General features: G+C 47.9%; 1 long non-coding RNA gene across 1 annotated transcript in view; it reads right to left on the minus strand.

Moving 5' to 3' along the window:
- Positions 1-2,982: 2,982 nt before the first annotated feature.
- Positions 2,983-15,191, minus strand: part of LOC139046308 (uncharacterized) — a 35,052-nt gene continuing 22,843 nt past the window's right edge. Inside the window, exon 3 of the long non-coding RNA XR_011506152.1 lies at positions 2,983-5,209. This is a non-coding gene — a long non-coding RNA (uncharacterized lncRNA). The remainder of the gene's footprint in view (positions 5,210-15,191) is intronic.

Below are 15,191 nucleotides of genomic sequence, written 5' to 3' on the forward strand. Positions count from 1 at the left end.
GATAAATGAATTCTGATGAGACCTCCCTGGCTTGCAGATGTGCCTTGGGTGTGCCAGGTATGTCCTTATTTAGAAGTAAACGACCCTGACAGTCTCTAAACAGACAACTAAATTATTAGATGACAATGAAGACTCCCAGGTAAAAGATACGGGGTCAAAATAGTGCACCATGAACATTGTGTCTCAGAGCGGTGGTGCAGCTGGTTCTACTGCCTTCGGGTACCCCTCCTGGGCACCAGCCACCCGGGGCGTCAAGGATCAGAGCATTGTGCTGGTTCCAGAGCCCTTCCCTGGGTGGATTAAAAAAAAAAAAAAACCAAACAAATGAAAAACTCTGCTATGGGTTGGGAATAATAGTATGGTAACCAACTAACTTTTCTCCAAGAATGCTGTACCTAAAGAATTAACACATTTCAATAGATAATGAGAACCGGGTTGCTCCTATTTGTTCTCCGTGGCTGCTTTTAACTTAGGAATTTAATATGGTTCTTCTCTGTTCTTCTATACACTTTTTCTTTTTTATATTTTTACGGCTTTATTGGATGCCTCCGTTTTATTACAAGCCACCACGAATCCCCTTAGACAGCAGGCTACCCCATTATAAATACTAGTAAAAAAAAAAACCTTCTGCCTCAATTCCCTCTGCCCAGAGGGCTCTATGCAGGAACCATACAAAGAGGCTTCTACTAAGAAATAGAAAGGAAGACCTTTAAGAAAGTATATTACAAATCGGTTCCACTTAGCAGCTTGGGACAAAATTCGCTTTTCTTTGGATGACATCCATGATCGTAATCTCTGACATTTAACTGACCCTGGGCACGTCTGTTGACCATTCCAGGGTTCAGTTTTCTTATCTGCAAAGCAGCAATGCAAGCGCGTCCACATGATCCCCAAGCTTCCTTCCCACCCCAGAAATGGATCTAATCACCTTTTCAAGGAAGATAGGAACAGAGACCACCCAGGCAGAGAAGAGAGGGCCCTGTTGCCTTCTGTCCGGCCCTGGAACCCTACCTTTTGTCAGTCACCCTGCCACACATAAGGTGTCGGGCAGTAAATCCCAGCCCAGCCACACAAACACACCGGGACTGCGGAGGGCCCTGCATCCTGCCGTCCACACGGGCTTCCTCGACAGAGACGCCAGACTAGGAGCCAGTTAGGTATCTGCTAACTGGATAGGCAGTGGGCTGGACTGCTTTCAACAACTCTGTGCTTTCATTTATATGCCTAAGAGCCTACTAGTGATGAGTTAATTTGGTGCTTCTACAAAGAAAAGCCTTTTTTTCTTTCCTTTTAAAACTATATCTTGGGTTTTAATTGTCAGATACGGGCCTTTAAAGCAGAAGTGTTTTGGAGCAGGGAGCCTGTTTACCCTCACCTCACCCAAGGGGGACCGTGGACACAGGCTGGACCCTACCAAAGACAATTTTCTGTTTCTAAGGGACATCGCGTGCCCTCCAGGCTTCACAGTGCCTGGTTACCCCACGTCCACCCAGGAGCCAGAAAGCATGTGCTAGCAGGACGGGGACCACACCGCTCCAGCTTTCCCTGAGGAAGCCTTGGCCTGGACCATCGAGGGGTTGTTGGGGTGGCGGAGAGGGCCGTAGAGCAGCTTCTCTCCCCTCTATGCCTGGCCCATGCCAGCCGCCCAGGGGAGGGAAGAATGGAAATGAGCATCCACTGGTGACTCAGCTCTCCTTCCACCTTCCAGATAAGTCATGCCACGTGCCACAAGGCTCCCAGCCTACATTCTGAGGCTTTCACGTAGCTCCAGGAGCCAGCCTCCCCTACCAGACCATACTGGGGATGAAGGACGCCCCGCAGGTGCTTCAGCAGACAGGAGAGAAAAATGGGGAAGCAGCGAGCCTCAGAGTTAAGAGAACAGGTTGCCCCTAGACTGCCCGGCTTGTAGCCTGGTTGTGTGAACTTGGATAAATTTCTCAGCCTCTCCCAGTCCACATCAGAGAAATGGGGCTGTTGTGATAATTAGGTGAGTAAGTATGGAGATGGAGTGTACAGAACAGTGCCTGGCGCAGAATGAGCTCTCTAAAGGTTAGTTACAGCAGTCCCCTCTCATCTGTGGGGCACACGTTGCAAGGTGCCTGAAACCCTGGACAGTGCTGCACCCTATGCATACTATGTTTTTCCTATACATACGTACCTATGATAAAATTTAATTTATAAATCAGGCACAGTAAGAGAGTAGTGGCTCTTTGGGGCCATTATTAAGTAAAATAAAGGCGACTTGAACACAAGCACTGTGATACCACACAGTTGATCTGATAACCGAGATGGCTACTAAGTGACTAACGGGCGGGGAGCTGGATCCGCTTTACAAAGGGGTGATTCACGTCCTGGGCCGGACGGAGCAAGATGGCACAAGATTTCATCACGTTACTCAGAATGGCGCACAGTCTAAAACTTATGAATTGTTTATTTCTGGAATCTTCTATTTAATATTTTCAGACCTCAGGTAAGAAACTTTGGAAAGTGAAACCTTGGATAAGGGGAGCCTCTGTGCTTTGTGTCCATCAAATTAGCCCAATGTACCACTTTGTCCCCTAGATGAAGTTCATAGACTAATTCATACTGATGTTCATATTCAACTCTTTGAATTTTTGTTCTCCTCTCAAGACTTCCCTCGTTGGTGTTCATTTTGATGGTATCTACTAGAATAATAATGCTGGCGGTGGGTGGGGGTTGGGAGGGCAGGTAATGAGGGAGGGAGAGTGAAGAGCCGTGAACTCCCTAGGAGACAGCTCTGGAAGAACATATGGATACTGAACCATGATTAGATTGTACTCATAAAACACGCAACATTGCCTCATATCCTTTTTGCATCAAGGCGAGGCGGACTTAGTCATTGGCCTTGAGAGTGAACTCATTATCCAAAAATGCAGATTCTTAAGTTGTGGGGGTTTTGTTTGTTTGCTCGTTTTTGTATATATCTGACCCAACTCTTGTGTTATTTCGAATGGTGCGAAATTTGTATATGCCTGTCAATTGAATAATATCAACACGCAAAACTGATGCATTTTTTTTCTAGAGGAAACATTATTTCCCAAAGCAGGTCCATTGATGGTCCTGACTCAATTTTTTTTAATCAAGAAATTTGCATAAACTTGGTGATTCAGAAGGGTTGATTACTGCACATAATCTGGTTATGCTTAACTAGGTCTTGAACCACGAAGGCATGAACTTTCATTTGCAAGCCTATCTCTCCATAGCTAACCGTGATTAGGGATGTTATGAAGGCTGAGCAAAGTTCTTCACTAATAAGGAGGAAATGCTAATTAGTCAATTAACCATTGCGGAGCTCTCCATCACATTCAGGTTGGGAGACTAATGTCCATCCACTCAGACCTCTGCCACCTTCTACATGCTAGAGCTGCACTGTCCAGCAGACACAGGTGGGTATTGAGCACTAGAAATGTGCCTGGTGCTACTGAGGATGTGGAATGTTAATTTGATTTAATTTTAATTCATTTAAATTCATATAGCACATGTGGCTAGTGGCTATCATATTGCACGATGCAGATATAAGAACATTTCCACTCAAATCTCCACAAGGATATACAAGGCTGCAACTAATCTTTGATGATATAAAATTCCAAAATTGCAAATACTATAGGTCAATATTCCTGCCACAAGTCTTTATCAGATTTTTTTTAATAGGTAGTGAGCATAACACCCAAGATTCTCAGTTAGCTTTCAACCTCTTCTTCAAGGGCATAAGCCTGTTGAGGAAAGAGATTAGCTTAGGAGAGAAGTTTCCTTTATTTTCAAGTGCCTACAGTTCTCTGATGTTCCACTGACTTCCTCCACGGACTGGTTTTGAGATCAAAGTGTCCAAAAATGAATATGCAAATACATTGTCAGTGATTCCAATTCAGGAAGAAGCTGCAACAGAATCTCATTCCTCTGAATGGCACGGAATCCTTCTCACGCTGGCCCTTCCACAGCTCGCTCTTCTCTGCTGTAAGAACTGCGAATCCCATTAACAGATTTTTTCCTTCAGTCGCCTGAGCGATCTGTGAGTGACTCACGGTTGTGAACGTTTTGCTGCTGAACCACTTTGAAGGGCAGAAGATGGGACTGCGGCAAGAACGGCTGGGTGGGAGGAATAGCTAATGTGTACCTTGTTTGCAACTTTTCATTCCAGTGCTTTAAAAAGCAATTAAGGAAAGGAATGAGGGTCCCGACTAGATAGAATTCAATCCCCCCTTGTAATGGATTCAGAGCATGAGGAAACCTAAGGGTAATCCATCACTGCGTAACCGCCATCACCAGAGTTGTCTGCATCTCAGAGAACATTCATTCCCTTCACCGGGAGGACAACAGGGCTCTGTGTGCTGATTTGAGTGTCAAGAAACACAAAACAGATGAAAGGAGAGAATTGGAAGCCGCAACTCTCAGATCACCACTGAAAATGTCTGCTCTGGATTTCTGTGGGTCTCTGCTTCTTGTGAATCCAGACACCTGTCATTGGACTGTAAGGCTCTGGGTGGCCCTATTTGCAGGATTTCCAAGCTCCTCTGACCCTAGATAAACCTTGATGCTTTTTAAGGGTCAGCTTAGGTGCTGGACCGAACAGTGAAAAATTGCTTTCCAATTCATTAATGAGCCAGGGTCCTTTGATGTTGTGAGTGTGGCTGGAGCTTAATGTGACTGTACTAGGAAGGACACTGTTTCATCAGTGGGATGCGGCAAACCACTCGTAAACTGCTTACAAAGAGCCAAACCGTCAATAATAAGATGGTTTTGTAGCCGAAGTTATGAGTCATTACATGGATGTCGGGGAGAGGCCCGTGCTAGGCCCTCAATGGCACAGATACAAAGAGTATATTTGTAAGCATGGGCTTTAGGGTAATTCTACAATATAATAGCAACCATTTATTGAGCGCTGGGTGTGATTTCCACACATCGCTAATCCTCACCACCATTGCTTTTGACAGATTTGATTATTTTCCCTCTTTCCCAGATGAAGGAATTGAGGCCCAGAGAGAATATAAACCTCACCCAAGACGACACGGATACAAAGTGACTGAGTAGAGATAGGAGCTCTGGTCTTCCGGGCCCCGGGGCCCATGCCGTTCCTGTGTCTCTAAGACAGGCCGCACAGGGCTGCATGTCTCAGCTGTTTCCCAGGGTGGTGTGTCCAAGGGCAGGAGGACGAACTTCAAGGACCTATCCAGGTTCCCTGTCTCACAGCCTGCACAGAACAGAGAGAGAAAGAAAGGCCAGAGGTAAGAGTCACCCGCTGCTGTGAGTGGCCAGGGGCCCAGTCTGGTGCTCGCTCAAGCCTTAAAAGGAGCTCGGCTTGGTCCTCACTAGCTGGGTGCGTCCTTGGCAAACCAGCTATGAAACCAGGGTATGAAAGTGCTTTGCGTCTCGTTTTGGCCTTTTCAAAATTTCTGGTGACTGTCCATGAAAAATACAGACACATGCACATTCTTCCACAGAATTCTCCGTTCAGCAATTAAACCTGCAGATATGCTTGTACATGCTAAAGGGTGAAGGTTACTCTTTGCAGCATTTTCTAATAGGAAAAAATAGGGAACAACCCGAATTGTCACCAACAGGGCACTGATTCAATAAACTACGGGACATCCATATAACGGAATACTATACAACTATAAAGAGGATTGAAGACGTTCCCTATAAAATGATATGGAAGATCTCTAGGATGTAGAGTTAATTGAAAAAAGAGAAGGTGTTAAACAATGTTTATGCTAACTACTGTGTGAAAGCAGGAAGAAGAAAAGAATCTCATATTTCCTTGTAGAACATAAGTAGCCCCTGGAAGGATAGATAGAAAACTAATAATAGTGGGTCCCTATGGGATGAGCAGGAAGAACTTGGCAGATGAGGGACGAGGATGGTAGGGAGAGTGTGAGCCTTTTGGGTTTTCACACTTGTGAATGGATAGTAATCAAGAAATAAATCAAAAGATGCAAATGGCAGGTCCTGTGCTAACAGACACACTATCTTTCAGAACATCCTCACGGCAGGGCTGTGCTCTTTTCTCTAATAAGGAAGAACGCCACACTCTCAGGCAAATGGCCAGGGTCCAAATGCTGACTTTCCCACTTCCTAACTGGGTTAAGTTTTCCAAACCTCAGTCTTCTCATTTAAAATTAAAAAGGGGAGGAAATAACAATATCACTGTGTTGAGGGTTGACCAAGATAATGTGTGAAAGTGCAAGGTTAGCCCTAAAATCGTCCCAATACATAGTTGGTGCCAATCCAGCAGAGTGGACTCTGAGGGCCGGGGGCGCCGGCCTTGCCAACTGTCATGAACCCCAGCTCCAGAGGGACCTCTTTTCCCCTTTCCTGGCTCTGAATTTCACCTTCTCTATGAAGTCTCACTCTGATGGACTGGGGACAGTCAGAAGTGCTCCTTTCTGCTGGCTGTTGCTTTTACTGTGTCACGTGAGTAATCCTGGTAGTACAGCAAATCAGTGTCGAATTCCAAGTCCCAGGAAGCCGGGTTTTAACCTCTTCACTGGCGTCTCAAACTTATCTGCCATAAATGATGTTGATGACAAACCTGCATCCTCCAGGAGAAAAAGCCGTTGCTGGCTATTGATGAAACGGATGCTATACAACTAAAAGTGGAGGCGCAAGTCTCTGACTTTCTGACCAAGAGATGTTGAATGGAAGAGAACTACTTCAAGATCACATGTGGGTTCATGAAGCTGAAACTCCCAGGCTCAGCTGCCTGTTTGGACTGTTACTTCCGGCACTCCTTCTGCCTGGCACTTGTGGCATAGCTCCTCTGGGGGGCTCCTGCAACATGGCCCTTGAGCTCTTTGCAATGGCTTTTCTCTGTTGGCAACACATTCTTGGGGGGATGTACTGCCTGCCTTTCAACACTGATGATGCAGCTGAGCAGTTAAGCTTTACTCAGAATCCTCTCCCTGTCCACTGTCTAAATCCAGACAATTCCTTTCTCTCCCCTGCTCTGCACAAAAGGTGACGACTTCCCGACAGCTGAAGCCCCTTTCCTCTCCTCTCCTTTCTTTCTTGCCCTTCCCCCATCCTTCCCAATACTGAGAGGAGTTCCATCTACCCTGATGATTTGAACAAAACAATATCTCAGGTCTGGATACCCCAAACAACCGAGCCCCAGAGTCCAAACCTGTCCCCTGTCTCTCAAGAAATGAGCAAAAACTGGACCATTTCCCCTTCCAGGTCACCACTGCTTCGCTTCTTCTCCCCATAAGAGCCCTCAGACCCTGAAACCTGGGCCACAGAAACTCCCCCCCACCGCCCCTCCGCTCCTGGGCTGCAGGGCTGGGCCTGGCATCCCCGTCGTGCTGCGTGCCACGATCCTCGCGCTGACCACCCGCTGACAACTCTTGCATGTGCCTCTCTTAGGCACTCAAGCACAACCATTGAAAGAAAAAAATTGAAAACACGATTGTGGAAGCACTGATTTTTCCGTTCTGATGACAAATTGGCAGGTCAGTCAATTCTGAACAATAAAGGCTCCAGTTCATATGCCTGATTCAGACAAAAAATGTGATGGTTTGCAATCCCTGATAATTGCTAACATTTACTGAATGGTACTAAGTGCCAAGCACTCTTTCAAGTGCTGGTCCCAGGGTAAGTTCCCTGGCAGAGCCTGAGTAGGGGACTTCCGTGTGAGCCAGGGAGTACTTTTATTGAGGAGAAGCCAGCAAAGGAGAGAAGCAGTACAGGGCAGGAAAGAAGCAGGCAAAGTGTGCTTTCTAGAGAAGTCTCGCCTTGGCCTGATTCCGTGGGAGCTCTGGGTGGTGAATTGATCGCTTCCAGAAGAACAATGTTGGCTCTTATATCCCTGAGCCAGGGGGTCGTTGGCTAGGGGCCACCCCCAGTAGGGTAGGATGCAGAGAGCACAACAAGCATCACCAGCAAGGCAGCTCCTGTCAGCCACGGGCATGCCTCTTGGGAAGGGTGCAGGTGGGAGCTCTTAGCAGCCCACACCTGCTGCAGGTGGGCTACGTGTGGGTGCCTGTGAAAGGGACCTGCGTGGAGGAGGATCGGCATCTGGTACAGCACTTTATGGATGTCATCTATTCTGAACACTGTTTGAGGCAGGGTACTATTATTTCTATCTCTGTTTCACGAAAGAGGAATCTGAGCTCACACAGAACCGTGATTTAAACCAAGGCGGTGTGACTCTACCATCTGTCCCCGGCCTCCGTACGAACCCACCCTTCACATGGGAAGATCTGCAGCATATATACGGGCAAATTCTTTCCCTTACTTACGCACCGAGTCACCTAGGAGAGCAGTCACATCCACTCAGGCAAAATGACTACGATGTTTCACAAGAGAGAGTAAATATTTTTCATTACTGCAACATTAAGATTGACTAAGACCAGCACTTCCAAAAATAGAATAAAGACTTGTTAGCAATACTCTTGCACCAAGAACATACAGCTTCCGTGCAATAATATAATTTCTTCCTCCATTTTTAATTTTAAAGCACAGCTCATTATATTTTACTAAATCTGTATTTCTCATAATTTTAATCAATATCTTAGTTTTAAAGCCTAAAGCAAAAATTAAAGACAGTAGGAAACAAGCTCGTCCTATATGTGTTATAACAGCATTTTTTAAAGGTCTTACAACAGACGTTCACGTCCCATTTGCCATGTTTATAATCATGTTTGGTCATTTTCTTTATTCCTGACATCTTCAATTTAACATGAAAGATGAGGCAGAGTTATGATTTCCAGGACTCTGATGGTATGGAACAGAACTTGATGTTCAAGAAAATGTTTTAAGAACAGAGATTAATGTACTTCTATGAAGGCTGCAGAACATGTTTCTGTCGTTCAGACTAATGACGTGCCCCTAGGAAAGCATCAGCGTGCGGAGCAAGGCAAGGGCCAGCTGGCCGCTCCCTCCCTGAGGACAACAGGGGGACGCGCCACTGGTAACAGCATCTCACCAAACAGCTCCTGGCTCGTCTCTTGATTAGTAATGCCACTATACTACCCGGAAATAACACAAACTCTAAGAAACAGGCACATTTCTCACACTCGGTTAGAAAACTACTCCCTTCCCAAAAAATTTTTAGGAAAAAAGAGAGTGTTTTAAAATAAAACCCCAAAGCCTCCTCTCGCAGACGGCTTTGTACTCCGTCTGTTTAGCATTGTTCTTTGAGATGTAAACAATCCCCTGAACCCCAGCCCATGGCTTTCCTGCAGTGTCTTGGCCGAGCTCAGCAAAGCCTAGGATTTCACTAGGTGTCAGGTAGTAAGATCTACTGTGGCAGTGTGGACTTCCCCTCAGGGGACCTATTAGTAAGCCAGAATACTTAGCAAACCTTCGTAAACGCAGTCCCAAAGGGGCCGAGAAGGTTAACCCCGAGTCAGTGTGGCTACAAGGGACCAGCTGAAATAAATCAGGCAAAAGCTCCCACGGGGCCCTTTGCTTAGATAAGCAGAAGCTAGGAAGGGAGGGAGAGAAATCAGCTCTATTTTCTGACTCTCAGAGGGCAAGGAGGAAGTTGGCTAATTAAGTTTGGGAGCCCAGGTGAGGGAAAAGGCGCCGTGGTCTGGCTGACCCAGGAAGGAAATAAATCTGTCGGAAAACTGGAATACTGAAACTCTGATTTAACCTTTGGTCCTTCTTGAATGCTGGGAAGTGGAGAGACTGCTCTTGGGGAAAAGCAGACACCTCTGTGTTTGAGACTCCCAGGGCTACGTCGGTGCCGCCACGCTGTGTGCTTCAGTGAAAGGAGAGTCTTGCTTGGATCCCATCCAGGGCAGCCTCATTGCCAGAACCCCAGAGGACCTTGTTATGAAGTGGTCCTTTGTCCCAGGGCTTTCCGTCCCACCCTCTCATCTCCTCGCAGACCCTGCGGCATCGATCATCTTTCAGCTCTCCCTTTCCGCTGGCTCCTTTGCCGTGGCCTACACTCTTGCTCTGGTCCCCCAGCTCCTCAAACAGCCACAAAACCCTCCCATGAGTGTGTTTCCCTCTCGAGTTACTGTCCCATTTTCTCCTGTCACCACTCAACACCTGCTTCCTCCACTACTTATTCCTCGACTCTCTGCAGCCCAGATCCTGCCCCACCTTGGAGGGTGAAGGTCCCAGTCTCCACAGGCAAGGCCTCTCCCTCTCAGCTCCTCTCTCAGCTAACCCTTCGAATCACTCCCTTCCTAAGTCCTCCTCACTGTCTTCAAGTGCGTTGGGTGACAGCGTCTGGCTGCCTTTCCGATGCCTCCCACACCACGATTTCTGAGTCTTGTTTGCTAGCTCTCATTCCACCAACCCCTTAACACAGACATTCCCTAGGGCTCCATGGCTTACATGCTTCTCTCCTCACTCTATGTGCTCTCCCTTGATGAAATCATCTACTCTCCTGGTTTCCACAATCTTCTATATGTGACACATTCAGATATAAATGCTCAGATCCGCCTCTCTACTGAACACAGGCTTGCATTGCAAGCTGTTAGATAACTTATAGTCACTTCAAATTTGTTAGGTACAAAACCAAATTCATTATCTTCCTTGTTAAATCTTTCTTCTTCCTAAAGCCCCTCACTCTTCTGCTGACATCGCACTCAGGCTGCGTTCCTTAGGGCCATCTTTGACTTGTTCTTCTCCATCATCCACGACATGCAATTGAATTTTAAAATCCCGATGACATTCCTTCCACTTTGTCTTTCATCTCCAAATCCTTCTTTCTATTCCCACTGGCCTAGTTCAGGCTTCCAGACAACCTCCTTATCACTTAAAGAATTTAAAAAGTCAGCCCACCAACTGGTCTTCCCATTTCTCATCACTTTCTCTAATCTGCCTCTCACACAGACTGTCATCGAATTGAGGACGTTATTCTCATCCTCCAAAACATTTGGTAGCTCCCTGTTATTTACAGACTAAGTCCAACCTCCTCAGCCCCGGCACCCAGGTCTTCTAGAAACCAATGTCCAACATTGCCTCCTATCACCCTCCCCTCACCAACACACACGCCCTGGCACTCTTCAGCTTGCTGAATGTACTCTGCACTTGTTTTCCTGACATTTAGTGTTTTCTCTACATGAAAACACTTCCTCTAGCTGCTGTCCTACCCATTCTTTCGGGCTTTGTGTAAATACTTCTTCCTCCGTGAGGTCACTCCAGATAACCCCTCCCCCCACCCACCCCCCAAAATAATTCCTTACTCACTCCCTCCTCTATAAATCGCCCCACAACTTTTGACTTCTATAACAGTGCTACTCAAAGGATGGTCCATAGCGCGGCAGCAGCGGCAGCAGCATCCCCTGGGAGTTGGTTAGGAATGTAAATTCCGGGCCTGATCCCTGACCCAGTGAATCAGGATGTGGGCTGGCGTCCAGGATTTGGGTTTAACAAGCTTGCCGGATGGTTCGGAGACAGGCTGGTTCAAGCACAACTGCATCATAGCTCTCGCCTGAGTGCCAGCGCTGTGTGCTCCCCATCCAGACCGTGGACCTCCTGAGGGCAGGGCTGCTGTATCGCTGGGTGTCCTGTGGTCACAGGAGCTTCCCAGAGCTTGTCGACGAGCCTCCCGTGCTGTTTTGGTGTGGCCCGGAGGACTGCTCTGGCATAGTGATTCAGGGAGGAATTTGCTGCCCGTCAGTAAAAGAATCCATTCTCCAGCTGCAGTTTGTTTATTTGTCTGTCTTTGCTGGATTTGATATCAGTGGTGAGAAAGGAGGAAAATGTTTTATATAATTTACATAACATTATAATATTATATACAAATATAATGTTATATAATTTATATAATGTTTAATGTGAATTTTTGGGAGTTTCTTGTCCCGCCATCGACTGCACCTTGGCTCCCCGCCGAGCGCAGAGGAAGACAGTGAGTGCTGTGGGACGTGTGTCGCCTAACAGGAGCTACGCTATTTTGTGGACTCTCACAGCAGCCTGTGTGGTTCCTACTACGATTATCCGCAGCTGAATGATGACTAAGCGGAGGCCCAGGGAGGCCGGGATCACGCCGCTAGGAGTAGCTCAGCTTGAGGCTACAGGTGCCCCTCTGTGCCCCCATCATAGACTTCCTCTGGGGCTTCACGTCTCCTCACCAGGTCTGGGCTTTCCAGGGAAGCCAGCTTCTCTGCTGGGCTTCCTAAGATGGTTCAGTTTTGCAACCCAGTTGTGAAACCAGCTTTTACTGTGTCCCCATGTGCCCTGGCTTCGCTTCCGCTCTTCTCACTCACTGAGAACTCCAAGGCTACAGTAGCATTTCTCTTGCCAGTTTTTAGTAGACTCAAGATCAAGGCAATTATCACCTGGGCAGAGCCTGATCCCGTCTTCAGGCAATGTGAGAGGAGATGCTCCTGAGACCCATTAAACCTGTCTGGGAGCGCTCTGAGCCAAGGGCCCGTGAGCCATGGAGCCTCGGAGTCGGAGGAGGCACCAGGCTGTTGGTTTTTACAGCAACGAACTCTGTACTCCCAGGGGATGGTTAATTAGCCATTTAAGACCCTGGAAATCTCCAGTTTTGGCATGGGGACGGTTATTCACAATTGTCCCCCAGATAGAGGGAGATTGATTTTGGACAAAGCCTGTTGTCTGGAAGGCTCTGCCTGCTGGAGCGTATGCCCGAGACACTGAGGGCACACCCCTGTCTAGAGCTCGGGGCCTGGACTCGAGAGCTGGAGCAAAAGCACGATCAGACCAGCAGTCCTTCTGTGGGCTGTGCTCAGGCATGGGTCTCCCAGGGGACCAGGCAACAGACAAGCGTCCAGGATGTGGAGCTCAGCAGGCTGGCTGAGCCCGCGCAGAGCCCGCGCAGAGTCCACGGTCGCCTTGTATTGCCGGGGAAGGGGTGGGGTGGTCACTCTACTTTGGCACAGACTCCCGTTCTATCTAGAAAGAAAAGCCAGCTCGTGAGCACTTTTACCATAGCGTTTCAAGAGAAAGTTAACAGAGAAACACCAACAGTCTTTCTTCATTCGTTAATTCACTCAACAACCACCCATTCAGTACCTACAGAACATCAGGCATTGTAAGTCAGCTGGGGCTGAGTGACAAAGAAGATACCACAGTCCCCTCCCTCAAGGAAGTCCCAACCTGACAGGGCGACCGTACCTTGTATCTTGGAGTCACCCCTGCAGGCAACCCTGTAACCCACAATCCCCAGAAGTAGGAAGGAAGACTCCTTGCAGCCTCAGCAAAGCCCAGAGCTTTGCTCCACCCTGCACAGTGGGGCTCCGCACAGACTCCCAGCACGGCGCCCTCTGGCTGCTCCCTCATGAGCCCCCCTGGCGTGCTCCAGGCACCCTAACTTCACTCGCCTGCTCGGGCCTCTGAAGCCCTCCTTGGCCTCAGCCAAGAGAATTCTTTGCTTTTCCCTAGCCCTGCTGAGACCCTGCTCTAACCCCACTAGAACCCCCTCATTCTTTCTAGAAAGCTAAAGAGAAAGTGTCTCCTTGACAAATGCAGTTGCCCATGGCAGCTTCTAGTCTTAGCCACGGGCTTAAGAGACCAGAAAGTTCAAAGGTGATTGGGGTCAGCCACATCCTTATTCTGAGACTCTCCCACTACAGGGACCGTAAGAGTCGGAGAAACACAAGCATCCCATCTACCTCCCCCGACACTGTCATCTCCCAACTGTGGACAAACTGGAGCCCCGCTCGAGCCTATCACCTTGTGGACACACAACTCAGTGCTGTTCTCGGTCCCTTGCACGGCGGGAATGAGGGTTCAGGCTGAGGAGGCGACCAGTGGACCCCAAATGTTACAGTGTGTGGCATAATTAGCCATGCAACAGCAGAGAGCTGAGCTGTGAGCTCTGTCGTGATGGCAGGCTCAGATGCTCTGGCTGGGAAGGAGAATCCCTTAGAGATAGCTGAGGGGACGCAGGAGGTGGGAGGGAAAGAAGTGGGTGCCAACAGCTGTGGGGCCCAAGGAGAAAATATGATTTCAGTAGAAACAGGAATAATTACCTCTCAAATAGGAGGCGTAGGGATAAGGAGATGGGAGTCAAAATTCCTGCACACTGCTGCTTCTCTTTCCTAGAAGATAGCACTGGATACACAGAGTCAGTTCACTATCTGTCCTTGCTTTAAGCTGGTTATAATCTGCCCAAAGTTGGGTAAGTTTTTCACTGCAAATAAGTGGGCAAAACTACTTTAAACTACATAAACTTATTACAGATATAGACACATCCACTTATTTTCTCCCCTGCCTGTAATGTGACATCATCCAGTGCATTGCGTTGGTTTCTCTGCTTCGTCTTCCCTCTCCAGATCCATCTCCTCCTTCATCCCTTCACCCCTGAGCTGGGGTCAGGTGAGCGATCCTATGTACTGCATCACTGGGCCCCACTGCCTCTGGCTTCCAGTTGGTTGGTCCATGAGAGGCACCAGCAGGGGACTGGAGGGCAGAAGGAAAGAGGTCAAAGTATTTCTTCCTGTGCTCCTGTCTTCTTCAGCACCATCATTCTGGAAGTGTCTACATCCTTCTAGAACTAAACGTTTGCACAGCCCCTTTTCTGGGCTCCAGCCCTCAACATGGCTGCGGACAGTTGCCTTCCTTTACTGGGGCATAATGGGTCCCTGGATGCCTCAGCTTCCCTTACTGGTTCCCTTTATTCTGCACACATCTCTGCAAATCATGCTTACCTTAGTTATCTTCAGAATCTCAGCGGAGTGTGCCTTGTGGTCCCTGCCAGGATCCAGACTGATCCACCATATTCTGCGCAGACGTCCTTCTGCTCCAACCACAGTGCCATGCCATGGGTAATCTCACTTTTTATTAGGTCTTTGCTAGGGGTTTTGAGAGCTTACATTTGTGAACAAGGAGAAGCTGACCACATCTCAAGTGTGGTATACTTACTGGCTACTGACTAGAAAATATAATGTGGGGGAGCCAAAAGGTCTTCTGTGTAAAAATAATAATAATTTCCTTTTTTTCCTTCTTTTTTCATGAAGGCTCCATGTGTTGGGCACTGTGCTAGGTCCTGGGATGTAAAGATGCCTTGGACACAATCTCTGCCCTGAATTGCTCACGGCTTAGTGGAGCAGAGAGGAGAGTAAAGAAAGAGTTACAGTAGAGTGTGCCGAGGGATGTGTCAGAGACACGCACGGCTGAGACAAATACAGAAGGGAGGCTTATCCAGAGAATTAGGGAGGGGTCCCCGAGGAGGTGACCTCACATCTGAGCCTTCCTGGAGAGTAGCAATTAGTCAGGAGAGGTACATGGAGGGGAATTTCTAAACAGGG

The sequence above is a fragment of the Equus asinus genome, chromosome 9 (assembly GCF_041296235.1).
Source record: "Equus asinus isolate D_3611 breed Donkey chromosome 9, EquAss-T2T_v2, whole genome shotgun sequence".
NCBI lineage: Eukaryota > Metazoa > Chordata > Mammalia > Perissodactyla > Equidae > Equus > Equus asinus.